General features: G+C 37.8%; 1 protein-coding gene across 1 annotated transcript in view; it reads left to right on the top strand.

The window, feature by feature from the left end:
• PAWR (pro-apoptotic WT1 regulator) overlaps positions 1–15,038 on the top strand; it is a 107,251-nt gene that overhangs the window by 80,246 nt on the left and 11,967 nt on the right. The gene's annotated exons all lie outside the window — the stretch shown is intronic.

Here is a 15,038-nt window from a genome sequence, read left to right as displayed (position 1 = left end):
TAATGTCTGTCTCACCATGGCTTAACTAGAACTGTTTTGAGCAGCTTTTTGAAAAATAAGGAACCTTTATATTATGCTTTTAAAAAGAAATTACACTGTAAGTAGGAGTGTAATGTCTGTCTAACCATGACATATTTTGGCATACCTTGCAGTCTTTGAAACTGTACACACTGTGAATTTGTATGGGCCTGATGAACTTAGCAAAATATAAGCTTACGATCATTTTCCCTTATGTGTTTAAACATTGAAAATACCACTTATATTAATTAGCTTTGGCTGCCATAACAAAAAAACCATAGACAGGACTGCTTAAACAGAAACATATTTCCACAATTCTGTATTGTGCTGTAAAGTCCAACATCAGGGTTGCCAGCATGATTGGGTTCTGATGAAGGTTGTCTTCCTGACTTGCAGATGGCTGCCTTCCTGCCTTTCCTCAGATGGTGGAAAGAGAAAGAGTGGCTTCTGTGTCTCTTTTGATAAAGACACTAATCCCATTGTGAGAGCCCCATCCTCATGACCTCACAGATACCTACTCACCTCCCAAAGGCTCTCCTTTCAATATACCATTACACTGAGGGTTAGGGCTTTACCGTGTGCATTTTGGGTGGATGCAGTTCAGTCCTTTTCTTAGTTTGTTCAGGCTGCTATAACAAAATACCACAGACTGGTAGCTTATAGACAACAGAAATTTATTTCTCATGGTCCTGGAGGCTGGCAGTCAGAGATCAGAGTGCTATTTTGTTCAGGTTCTGGTCAAGGTCGTCTTCTGGGTTGCTGACTGACAACTTCCTGCTCTGTCCTTACATGGTGGAAAGGGCTAAGGAGCTCTGTAGGGTCTCTTTTATAAAGGTACTAATTCCATTCATGAGGACTTCACCTTCATGATCTAGGCACCTCCAAAGCCCCCACCTCCTAATACCATTACATTGGGCATTGGTACCGTATTTTTCGGACCATAAGACGCTCCGGACCATAAGACGCACCAGTTTTTAGAGAAGGGAAATGAAGAAAAAAAGATTCTGAAACAAATAGTGTCCTAAAATATTTTATGTGCATTAAAACCCAACATCACAGTCATAAACACATGTAATCAACCCTGTAAAGTAAACAGCAGCATTTAGAACCATTTTAGAGCCGGGCAAGCACACAGAGACCACACAGAGCCGGGCAAGTAAAAACACTTTTTTTTTAAAGTATATGTGTAGGCTATATTTGGACCATAAGACGCAGGGACTTTTCCCCCCCACTTCTGGGGGGGGAAAAGTGCGTCTTATGGTCTGAAAAATATGGGTATTTTGACATGAATTGGGAGTAGGTGGGGGGGAGGAGTGTGAAGTAACAGACATTCAGACCACAGTAAATCCATAGCACCACCTCTATACAATGAGTAGTGCCTTCACTAGAAAATGTGTTTTAGTGTGTGTGCACATATATAGGAAGAAAATCAGAATTCGTTATGAGAAGTTGTTTAATGCAGATGCCAGGAATGTTGGCTTTCTTCCCTGTTGAAGCCATAAAGGTTGCAGAAGATGTGCTCATACTTGTGCTAATAATTAGGGAATAATTATAAATCTTATTAAGGGTTTATAATGCTCCAAATGCTTTACATAGAGATCTCACTTAATTCTCGCAGTTATCTTATAAGGTACAATATTTAGTTTCATTTCATAGATGAGGGGTTAAAGAGGTAGAATAATTTTGCTGAGGTTACTAAGCTAGTCAACTGAGGCATCTAAATTTGAACTCAGGCAATCTGACTCCAGAACCCACATGCTTGCACATAACCATCTCCCTAGATTAATACATATAAGACCTTTGTTTTCCTCTGTGTGTATGTTAAAGTTTAGAATATTTGATTAAAAGTTTTGTTTATTATATCTTGTCTGAAATAAAACATTGATTAAGAGTAGCTCTAATTTTAATACTTAGCCATCCCCCCTTACCAGCAGAAGTTGTATTCCAAGACCCCCAGTGGGTACCTGAAACCACGTGTACAGAATCCTTTATATACTGTATTTGCTCCTATACTTGCCTACCTATGATACAGTTTAATTTATAAATTAGACACAATAAGAAATTAGCAGCAACAATTAATAATAAAGTAGAACAATTAGTATACTAATATGAATATAGTCTATCTCAAAATATCTGATAGTACTAATACTCATTCTTCTTTTGTGATAATGTGAGATGATACCATGTCTATGTGATGAGATGAAGTGAGGTGAATGATGTAGGTATTGTGACATAGCATATTATTGACTTTATGGTGATTTTTAAGAATCGCTTTACTGCTTCTCTGTGGCATGTTGGAATTGTCAGCCTCACTACTCTTGGCTTTGGGGCCATTATTAGGTAAAATAGAATAAGAATTACTTAAATAGGAGCACTGTGCATAATTTAACAGTCAATCTATTAACTGAGATGGCTATTATGTGACTGGATAGGTAGTGTATAAGAGAGTGGATACACTGCACATGTGGGTGAGTCATATCCTAGACGGCTCAAGATTTCATCATGTTACTCAGAATGGCTTGCAATTTAAAACTTATGAATTGTTTACTTCTGGAATTTTCCATTTAATATTTTCAGAATACAGTTGACCATGGGTAACTGAAACTGAAAAGTGAAAAACTGGATAAGGAGGGAATACTGTATTCTATCGAAATTACTCTTATCTTGAACATCTCTCATGTTCACTGACTCCCTTTTTAAAAGTGTTTAAATAACTTTGAGAAATTATAGCCATCTCTCAGTATGCTTTGGGGATTGGTTCTAGGATCTTACTCAGATGCCAAAATTTAGGTATACTCAAGTTACTGTGTAAACCTATGGACACTCTCCTATACACTTTAAATCATCTGTGGATTATTTATAATAGCTAATACAATGTAAATGCTATGCAAGTAGTTGTTATGCTGTATTATTTAGGGAATAGTGACAAAAAGTCTGTACATGTTCAGTATAGATGCAACTCTCATGATGGGCCTAACTAGATAGCATACATCAGCAACAACGTAATATTTTTTTTTTCCTGAATATTTTACATCTAAGGCTGGTTGATTTTGTGGATGTGGAGCCCTTGGGTGCCTGTATTTGGAGATGTAGGAGGTCATGAAATTTCTGAAACTCAAGGTTTAGCAAAGATGGATCAGTGTCATGTTTGTAGGTTATTTTTCCAATGTATAATTTTCTTTTCTTTTTTTTTTTTTTAAATATATTTTATTGATTTTTTACAGAGAGGAGGAGAGAGGGACAGAGAGCTAGAAACGTCGATGAGAGAGAAACATCGACCAGCTGCCTCTTGCACACCCCCTACCGGGGATGTGCCCGCAACCAAGGTACATGCCCTTGACCGGAATCGAACCTGGGACCTTTCAGTCCGCAGACCGACGCTCTACCACTGAGCCAAACCGGCTTCGACCAATGTGTAATTTTCTTAATAGGATGTTTTCTTGGTTAAGTTTATAGTGTATTGATTAAAATAAAATAATTCTTAAAAACTAAGAGATTTTTAGATGTGAGGCTGTGGATATACTGCTTGGTGTGATATCTAAATACAACCTTTTTTTTTTCCTGAATGACTTGCAAAGGGAAGGATTAGCCAGGGTGTATAATTTACCATTCTTCTTAAAGCATGTAATTTAACTGTTAGAAATGGCACTGATTAAGAAACTGGGGAAGCAAGGAAAAACAGATAATACGTTTTATCATTTTCACATAGTAATTAACTGGTCCTTTTGTTTACACAAATTTTTTAATACACTATTGATTATTTTATTAACATTTGTGCACAGTGATAAGTGTGCTTCTAACTTGGCCTCCCTTCCAGTAACATTAATAGGTTATATTTATGTAGCTGTATACAATTATTTAGCTGTATACAATTTTAATTGTATACAGAGCACCTGCACATACCTTATCTAGCAATAGCCTCATCAGGCATCTTCATTGCAAAATGAGGAAAATGGTTTTAGTTCCACGAGCCCTTTATTATATCACACTAGGGGCCCAGTGCACGAAATTCGTGCATGGGGGGTGGGTCCCTCAGCCCGACCTGCACCCTCTCCAATCTGGGAGCCTCTAGGGGAGCCCTCTCCAATCCAAGAGTTCCTGTCTGTCTTTGCAATCATAAGAGCAAATTATCTGAGACCCGAACACAGTTTGGTTTGGTCCTCACAGAATAATAGAGGTCTTTTTTTTTTTTTTGTCTTTGCTCCATTGGTGGAGATTTACTAGAAATTGCAAGATATATTCCTTTTAATCTTTCCTCGACACTTGGTCTTTACTTATATCTCTCACCTTTATTTTCCCTCCATCCCCCACCCACAAAAGTAACTTGCTCCAGGCTCAATTTGCTCTAGTGTCTAGGACAGTGGTCGGCAAACTGTGGCTCTCGAGCCACCTGTGGCTTTTTGGCCCCTTGAGTTTTTAGTGAAGGCCAGTTTAGGAGTACTCTAATTAAGTTAATAACAATGTACCTACCTGTATAGTTTGAGTTTTAAAAATTTGGCTCACAAAAGAAATTTCAATCATTGTACTGTTGACATTTGGCTCGGTTGACTAATGAGTTTGCAGACCACTGGTCTAGGAGATCCCGCAAAGCATCTGCCACCAGAACTACAATTCCCAGCATTCTGGTGCTCTCCATGCTCTGGGCTTCTGCTTCTGGTCCAGGGACTGCCACCAGAATTACAATTCCCAGAATTCCTGGTGCTCCACACACTCTTGGTTTCTGCTTCTGGTCCAGGGGCTGCAGAAACCAAAAGAACTGGGAACTTCAGCCGCCCCCAGGCCGGGCTGACAGGATTGGACACTCCAGTGGTGTCCACAGGACCCTGGCTGCTCGGCACTGGTGCGCACACTGCCCACAGGCCCACCATCTTTGTCAGGTTAATTTGCATACTCACTCCTGATTGGCTGTGGGGATCTCAAAGGGATGGTCAATTTACATATTTATCTATTACTAGTATAGATTATTAGTATAGATTTCCCTCTGAGCAGAAATTAGCTAAGTTACAAGAGAGAAAATATTTTTTTTTAAGTTTTGTAAGTTATAAGAGAGGGAAAGTTTTGTTCATATGCAGAGCATTGTTCATATGCAGAGCATTGGACATGTCAGGATATGAATATTAGGAAGAATTAGTTTTATCTTAGCTGAAATATAGGTGCAAAATTCTATATCATATAATATTTCATGTAATTATTGTTCTATAACTATAATTCAAATAGCTTTATCAGAACTTTTCTTCTCTTACAGTTTTTTCGCAGTTACTGAAAATGATTATGGTAGAACTTTTATACATCTTAGAATTGTTTATTTTAAAAGCAATTCTTATTAAATATTTGGATTAGAAAAACCCACACAGATCAATTACTATTAACATTATATTTATAGGCTTTTTATTTGTATAACTGTGTGGGTAATGGACATATAATTTTGCTTTTTACTTTACTCCATAGTTGATGTAAAACAGGTATCTTAAATTTTTATTTTAAGTTGATAGAGAATGACTGCTATCAACTGAGCAGTCTCTGCTTTTCTTCTTTTCAATGAAGTGTAGTGTAAGTATTCCAGAGACCTTCATTATAATTGTTTTAGGGACCCATAATTTTTTGTTTTTGCCATAATTTCTTTATTTTGAGAAAATGTGACTATAATTCTTTTCCTTAAGGACAAGCATTCTCTTTCATAGTTTGTTGTGTTAAAATGTTTGTTTTGATAATTTGAATTTGTCCCAGTTGATATATTAGGGAACGATTTGACTATAACACAAAATTTGAGTTTGCTAATGCAGAATTTTAATTTTGTTCATGAGAAACAGTAGGTACATCAAGAAAGCTGTACCTCACTCAACCAAGCCACATGGAAATGCACAAACCACACACCTCAAACTTCATATTTCACTATGAACCACAGCTGTCCACATGTGGTGTTAGAAGAACTTCTAATTTCAAAAGACCCTCCTTTTCATACTTTACTTAATGTGTAAATAAAAGAAGTATCACTTTTAAAAGATACTGTATATCTTAAATTATGTCAGATCTCTTATTTTTGAACTAATATATAGAAACCAGACCTTTAATTGTCATGTGAATCTTAATGCTCTTTCTTAGGAAATTGAATAGGCCCTCTAAGTTTGGAGAGTAAATAATTTATTTAGAAACATAATATTCATACAGAGATTTAAGATGTTGTAACACAACTGTGAACTTTTTTTTCTTCTTCTAAATAGGAGTTTCTTTATAACCACTGTTTTAAAACCAGTAGTTCTTGTTTGCACATGTGTTTAAAGAACCACTTAGTCACAAGAAACTTCCTTAGTTTGTAGGTCAGAGGTGACACCAAAACATTATCCTTGAAAAGTAAGAAATTTTAGACTAAAAACCAAATGTATCTCCCAGTCTTCTTGAGCTGTATGTGAACTTTTCTAAAGAAACCTGTTCCTTCTCAAGATCTCTTCTGTCTGTACTAGAGGCTCAGTGCACGAATTCGTGCACGGGTGGCGTCCCTCAGGATGGCTTGCAGTGATCGTGCCGAAACCTGCAGTCCAATGCTGTCTGCAGCTCTTACCTGCCACTCTTGCTCATCCCGACCTCATTACACCTGCTGTGGGCTTGTGCCCAATCAGTCCTGATCGGGAGGGGCTTGCGAAGGCACTGCTGCCACAGTGGTACTCACCAGCCATGAGCCCTGTGTCTGGTGCCCTCCCACAGGGAATGGCCTGCAGGTTTGGGCCAGAGGCGGCTCTCTGACATCTCTCCAGGGGTCCCAGATAGTGAGAGATTGCAGGCCAGGTTGAGGGGCCTCACTGGTGCATTGTTCGGGCAGGGGAGGGATTATGGGAGAGCTCCAGGGCATGTCCAGCCCCCTTCTCATCTAGTCCCAATTAGCGGGACCCCCGCAGCAAGCTAACCAGTCGGAGCATCTGCCCCTGGTGGTCAGTGCACATCATAGCAACTGGTCTACCAGTCAACTGTCTGCCCCTTGGTAGTCAGTGCACATCATAGCAAGCGGTTGAGTGCAAATCATAGCAAGCGGCCTTAGCATATCATTAGCATATTACACTTCGATTGGTAAAACAGTCAACCAGTCACTGGACCACCAGACATATTAGTAAGATTAGCATCCTATCTAATAAAATAGTAATATGCAAATTGACCATCACTCCTACACACAAGATGGCCCCCATGTGGTCAAAGATGGCCACCTCCATTTGGACACAAGATGGCCACCATAAGATGGCCAGCAGGGGAGGGCAGTTGTGGGTGATCAGATTAGAGGAGGAGCAGTTAGGAGGGGCCAGGCCTGCTAGGGCAGGCAGTTGAGGGGAACCAGGCCTGCAGGCGAAAGCTGTTAGGAGGAGCATGCCTGCAGGGGAGAGCATTTGAGGGCAACCAGGCCGTCAGGGGAGGGCAGTTAGAGGCAATCAGGCTGGCAGAGGAGCAGTTAGGCGTTGATCAGGCTGGCAGGGGAGTGGTTAGGGGGTGATCAGACTGGCAGGCAGAAGCAGTTAGGGGCAATCAGTCAGGTAGGCAAGCAGTTGGGAGCCAGTAGTCCTGGATTGTGAGAGGGATGTCAGTAGCCCATTTAAATGGGCAGCCAGACATCCCTCAAGGGGTCCCAGATTGGAGATGGTGAAGGTTGGGCTGGGTTCAGGCTTAAACAGGCCATCAGACATTCCTCAAGGTGTCCCAGATTGGAGAGGATGAAGGCTGGGCTAAGGGACACCCCCCTCTGTGCATGAATCTTGTGCACCAGACCTCTAGTCTATATATGTACAATAAAAAGCCAGCAACTGTAATGGCCATAACGACCCGTTGCTATGATGTCTACTGTAGCCAGCGAATTGGCCGATCAGGGAATGGGGCCAATTGGTCAACCTCGTGGCCCCTCACCCCTGCCAACCTGCGCCAGATTAGACTCTCCCATCCTGATCAAGAGCTGGCCACCGGCCAAACACCCCTTCCCTCCCCCCTGGCCAACCCTGCCCCTGATCAGCCTGTCCCACCACTATAGGCCTGCCCTGGTGGCACCCCTTACCCTAGTAGGGCCAGGGCTGGGTGGTCAATCTCCTGCAGCCCCCCCTCCTCCCACTGTCCCATCCCTGATCGCACCCCCCACCACATCAGGGAAGGGCCAGTTGGCCAACCACTCATAGTGCCTCCCCCAGGCTGCTGGCCCCCGGTTGGTACCCCCTACCTTGTTCAGGGATGGAGCTGGCCAGCCCACACCCACAGCCCCTCCCGATGGCTGTTCCCACCCCCAATCATCTCCCCACACCAATTGGGGATTGGGCCTACCGGCCAATTGCCCATGGCCCCTTTTTCCAGCCCTCCTGGTCCTAATTGAGTCCTGATGGGGGTGGGTCGGCCAGCCAACTTTCTGCCATCTCCTCCTCTCGACTGCCCCATCTGCCCTGATTGGGGCCGGGCCAGCTGGACCCCACCTGAGCACGAATTTGTGCACTGGGCCTCTAGTATCTATATTTTACCAAATGCTACAATGATACAATAGCTTTGGCTCTTCTGCTTAATGTATTTTGCAAATGGATAGGAAGTCACAAAATGATATTTTAAAAGTAATTGAGATACTGGTAATTTTCATGGTCTGAATTCTTCTCTGGTGGATTTGTAAACTGTTTTTTTTGTGTTGTAAATATTAGCTAAGATTTATATAGTGTTCATTATGTATCAGACACTATTCAAAGTACTTGCCATATATGTTAATTCAGTCAATTATGCAATAACCTCATGAGGGAGATGTTTTATTATCTCTATTATACAGATGAGGAAACCAAGGTAGAGTGTAGTTGAATGAATTGTGTGAGATCAGAGAGTTATTAATTTATTTTTTTCAGCATATGTTGGTTTATCTCATAATAATATTAATTTGTCTGGTATGGGTAGAATGTAGAATGTTTGTTTTACAATTTTGTTTGGCTCATTTTGACTTCAAGTAACTGAAAAGTAGGTACTAGTAACTGGATTTTTTTGTTTGTTTGTTTGTTTAACATGGGTTGTTGTTTTATTTTTTGGTTTTGTTTTGTTCTTTAACTTCTACATATGTGGACTTTGTTTAGGTAATTTTACTTTGTTTTAGCTACAAGATTTAAAATATCTTTATAATCAAGAAAGATATTTATGTTAATATTTGGCATAAATGTTTTAAGTGCATTTTATGTACAGTATTATATTTCCTTGGAAATTAACCACTAATCTGGACATGCTATTCTATAAAATAACTTTATTGAGATATAATTGAAATATCAAAATTAATCCTTTGAAAATGTACAGTTCACCAGTTTATAGTACATTGACAGGTTGTACAACCACCACCACTATCTAGTTCTATAACTCCCCCCTCCCCCACCAAGAAAAAGGGGAAACCACATATCCATTAACAGTGAACCCCAACCCAGCCCTTAGCAACTAGTTCTCTGCTTCCTATCTTCATAAGTGTGCCTATGTTAGATATTTCATATAAATGGAATCATACAATATATGGCCTTTTGGTTTGGCTTCTTTCAATTTACATAATGTTTTTAAGATTTATTCATATTAACAGCATGCTTGGTTATACCACATTTTGGTTAATCATTAGTTGATGGACATTAGGTGGTTTCCACCTTTTGGTTAATATGAATTACTGTATTAGAATACATAACAAGGTATGCTATAAACATTCATGTGTAACTTTTTGTGTGATTCCTATTTTTTATATTGCTTAGTTTTGAAAAATCAAAATGGATTTTTATGTTTAATATTTGTTTAATAGTTCTGAAGTGCCAGGTACGTGTCTGGGGTATGCATGCTAAGATAATGAGGAGTGTATAAGTTTAGCTCTTCTTGTCAAATACAGTGACCTAAATATGGAAGGATGTTTCGTTTTCTGTATTTGTTTTGTCCAGGTCTCAGGTAGTGAAATTTGAACAACTGATGAGGTAACTATCATATTTAATTTCTTTAGGGTAATTCACTATACCAGAAATGAGCATGTATAATGACTCCTAACTGGAAAAACTTACAATTTTCAGTGAGATAGATTATAAACTATAACATTAATATAAATAGTTACAATGCAGACATTGAACTGATGCTATAGAAAATTATTAATTGTATATGAAAATTATATTAAGTGGGGAGGGGGAGAACGTATTACAAAAAAACATAATATTGAAGCAAAGTCTAACAGTATTCTTAACTTGAAATCTGTTGATGCTCTACAAAAATTCTGTGTAAAAGAATATAATGTTTATCTAAGAGAAGAGCTATATTTTTTCATTAGATTTTCAAAGGGATGTACAATCCAAAAAGATTGATAACTGCTAGCATGTCACAGTAAAATGTATTGGTAGTTTTCTCTGGGTTGTTGGGGTTACTGGAGATACTTATATTTTTTCATTTTCTACAGTGAATATGTACCACAGAGTTGATTTTTATTTTTAGTTGTTGCTCTGTGTGGGGTATGCATTTAAAGGAAGAAGAAAGAGAAGACCTGCGCGAGTAAGGGGCTATTTTGGGAAGTGGGAGTGGTGGTGGGACAAGGTAGGAAACATTAAAAATATGAAGACCAATCATGGAATTGTTGGTAACTTAGATATTTCATGATTCATCCAACACTTCTAAGTATTTTGGTACTCATTCTAAAAGTAAGATTTTACTCATGAGTCTTGTACTTCTTTTAATTGCCAAGATTTAAAATATCTATCTTAGTGGAAAATTCCTCGAGCTGTAATTTCACAATGCTGCCGGTCTTGTTCTCATGATAGTTTTAGAAGAACAGTGTTTATTTCCCCTACATGACTCCTCCTACTCTTTCCACAGAAGATGTGAAAATTCCCAGAGGAGGAAAACTTTCAGTAGATTGTGGTATTTATCTTTAATGATACTCTGTATTCTTTTTCCTTTTCTGAACATTATAGTTAATATGTTTGTAGCTAAGGGCAGAGCCTGGGTGATTCTTTTTGGAATCCTATTAGAGATTTGTGTTAACATTCCTGAATAGAATGTTTCAAAATATTTTGGAGTTAATGAAACAGTTTTATTTTCTGGGTATTTTGTACTGCACATATCAGACCTTCAAAATAGGTTAACATTTCTGTTTCTAAAATAAACAAAGCTAAATTTGGCAGTAAGATCAAGTAACACAATTATTCACAATTCTTGACAATATTCTTTACAAACCTAATCTGAATGTGGATAAAGCATTTTTCCCCCTAATAATTATTCCTTGTTTTTAATTTGCATAATGATATCATTTATGTATCAACAAACCAACTATGAAGTATTTTAAAATTTGTTAATAGGTTAAACTTTTAAAAATACTCTTTTAAGCTTGTACATTAATGCTTTTAAGGGATATTTATACTTCTAGGTTTTTGTTTGTAGTTGTCAGCATTGTAGTTTCTATTTGAATAATTTTAAGGATATTGCATACAATTGGACTTTTCTTTAAGTGAAAAGAAATCTTTTAAAATTATTCTAATGCTCATATACTAGAGGCCTGGTGCACGAAATTCATGCACCGGAGTGTGTGTCCCTCAGCCCATCTGAGATCCCTCTCACAATCCAGGACTGCTGGCTCCCAGCTGCTCACCTGCCTGCCTTCCTGATTGCCCTTAATCACTTCTGCCTGCCAGCTTGATCACCCCCTAACAACTCCTACAAACCTGATTGATGCCTAACTGCTCCCCTGCCAGCCTCATTGCTATAACTGCCTTCCCCTGTAAGTCTGGTCACCCCCAACTGCTCTCCCCTGCAGGCCTGGTCATCCCTAACTGCCCTCCCCTGCAAGCTTGGTCGCCCCCAACTGCCCTCCTTTGCAGGCCTGGTCCCTCCCAATTGCACTCCCCTGCTGGCCATCTTGTGGTGGCCATCTTGTGTCCGCATGAGGGCAGCCATCTTGTGTGTTGGAGTTATGGTCAATCTGCATTTTGTTAAAATAATTGTCACTTTTTCTTGCTTTAATGGCTTCCCATAACCTTCAGATGATGCCTGCATTAGTCTTCAAGGAAAAGTGATGTGCAAGATAATGTATAGAACTTCTATTTATATTTATCATTTAATATAAAAAAAACATTAAGACATTAGTACTTAATAGCTAGTACTGTGCATTACTCATTACCCATGCTCTATATGTGAGATGGTCATTTGGTCCTGGAGGTATCCTGAGGAAAGTGTTTTGTTTGTTCACTTCATGAATGTTGCACAATACTGCAATTCGAATTTTAAATGGATTTATGAATTATTTAGTTTAACTAATACTTAGAATATTGATAAATCTGGGTAAAATTTAAGGAGAATATCTAATCAAGTATATAAGGACAAAAATGATCACATGTTCAGCTGGCAAGATACATAGAATCAGATCTGTTTTTAAAAACAGCAGAATACCTTTGTTTACTTTGGAATTTTTAGTGAAGCTTTTAAAATATTTAAATTTTTATTGTGAGGCATCTCTTTCTAGTAGCATAACTATAAAATCAAATATGAAAATTGATCTTAGAACTAGCTCTTTGAATCTCTGGCAAAGTATTAAAATAAGATCCTAAAAAGTCATGAAGCATTTTCAGTTATACTTTCATTAAAAATGTCATAGTCCATATAGATAGGTGGAACAACAAATTGATGTCTCTCTCTCTCTCTCTCTCTCTCTCATACACACAAATAAATAAAAATTTTTTCAATGTTATGGTCAATGCTTTGTGAAAACAAAAACTTTGTACCTTAAAAAAATATATGCTTTACATTTTTTTCATTCCTTATATTCTGTTTTTGTGATACAGATAATATTTATTTTAATAATGTGATTATATTATAAATACTAATTTATCTGTATATAATGCATATTGCATATATATTTTTATAACAATAAATATGTAACATGTAATATATAGTTATACATAATATGGTTACATTATAAATTATATTATAAGAATAATACATAAATAAACATACATACCAACATGGGTATGTAGTGAATAAAATTTGGAGACCATAATTTAAATTCTTATAAAATGACTTTCAGGTTTTCTACTTTTTCAGTGTCATATCACTTCTCTTAAATAGGCCATGTGCTCTTTATTTCTAGACATTTGCACATTCTGAGTTTTAAACTTTCTGTAGTGTAACTATTGCTCAAAGTGTCGTCCTTGAACTAGTGGTCATTACCAGTCCAAAGCTAGATAAAAATTTGAAGTAAATATTTAGAAACTTGAATTGCATTTTGATATTGTCATCATATGCAACTGCATTATCAGTGGAATCTCTTTTGAATTGAATATTGACTAGCCCAAGTCAGTGTTGCATGCACAATATTTTGAATTTAATTTTTAGATCAGTTTAAGGTTCACAGTAAAATTGAGGGGAAGGTATAAAAATTTTCCACAGGCCTTTTATGAACTCCCCCACCACCACCCCCACACACACACAAATGCATGGCCTTCCCCATTATCAACATTCCTCAACACCTATTTATTCTCCCTCCCCATTACTTCTCTCCCAACCCCTGGAACTACTTACTGTTTTTACTCTCTTCATATAATTTTGTTTTCTACCATGTCATGTAGTTGAAGTCTATTCTCTTTTTCTTACTTAGCCCATGTAGGGACCTGTTGGTTTAATTAATCTTTTCATAGAAAGCTTTTGGTTTTATTGATTTTTATACATTGGTTTTCTATTTATAATTTAACTAGAGGCCCGGTGCACAGAATTGGTACATGGGTGGGGGTGTGGTTCCCCCAGCCTGGCCTGTACCTTCTCGCAATCCGGGATCCCTCGGGGGATGTCCAACTAATGGTTTAGGCCCCATCCCACAGGGATCCCTGCAGGATCGAGCCTAACATCCCTCTCAGAATCTGGGACCACTGGCTCCCAACCCCTCTGACTGCCTGCCTGATTGCTCCTAACTGCCTCTGCCTCAGCCCCTGCCGCTGTGGCTTCGTTCAGAAGGTCCTTTGGCTGTCTGGTCTAATTAACATATTATGCTTTTATTATTATATATTGATTTCTATTCTGATTATTTCATTTTTCTGCTTACTTTGGGTTTAAATTTCACTTTCTTTTCTAGTGTCTAAAGGTAGAAAATTACTTAGAATACTGATTTTAGACCCTCCTTCTTATATATGCATTCTGTGCTATAAACTTCCCTCTAAGCATCCCACTGCTTTCACTTGCATCCCACAAATTTTAAGTTGTGGGTTCATTTTCATTTAAAATGAAATATTAAAAATATTTTAAAATTTTTTCGTGAGATTTCTTCTTTGATCCACATGTAATTTAGAAGTGTGTTGTTTAATCTCCACATATTTTAAGATTTCCCGATTATCTTTGCTTCTGATTTCTAGTTTAATCCTACTGTGGCCTTAGAGCAGACATTGATTTGGTATATCTTGATGTATGATCCATGTGAGCTTGAGCAGTATGTGTAGCCTGCTGTACATGTGTTATTTTTATATTAGTCATATGTAACCCAAAATATTTAAGAATTGAAGAAAATGTGAAAATTTATTTACTTTAAAAATCTTTTTAATTTCTGCATTTGTTAAGTATTATCTAAATCTAGGGAGTAAATTTTTTATTTTTATTCTAATTTATTTAAGATAAAACAAGCTTTAATAGACTTTAAAACAGTAATTTAAAATATCCCTTTCTGAATATGACAGTAATAGCAAACCAAGAGATGTTGATGGAAGTACTATAATTTCAAAGAGATACAGAACAACAGAGTCTATACTCGTTTTGTTGGCAAGCATTGTCCTTCCTATACTGAATTCAGTGATTAGCTGTAATGGATGTGGAAGTGCTAAAACCACAGTGAATTATTTGCAGTGATGTACTGTCTACTAAAACAATAAAACCATCAAAATTTAAGTGGCACTTATAATAGGCATGACATAAATATATTCACAACCACAAATGCATTATTTGAACAAATATTATAGTTAAGAAGCTGACAGCCAGTCTTCAGGATTTCATATGTAATCATTAGTGCTTTGTGAATTTCTTTTAAAGTCTCATTTCAGGTTATACAC

The sequence above is a fragment of the Pipistrellus kuhlii genome, unplaced genomic scaffold (assembly GCF_014108245.1).
Source record: "Pipistrellus kuhlii isolate mPipKuh1 unplaced genomic scaffold, mPipKuh1.p scaffold_m20_p_3, whole genome shotgun sequence".
In the NCBI taxonomy this organism is placed as follows: Eukaryota; Metazoa; Chordata; class Mammalia; order Chiroptera; family Vespertilionidae; genus Pipistrellus; species Pipistrellus kuhlii.
Note: the sequence above shows the minus strand (reverse complement) of the source record. Positions and strands in the feature narration are given on the sequence as shown.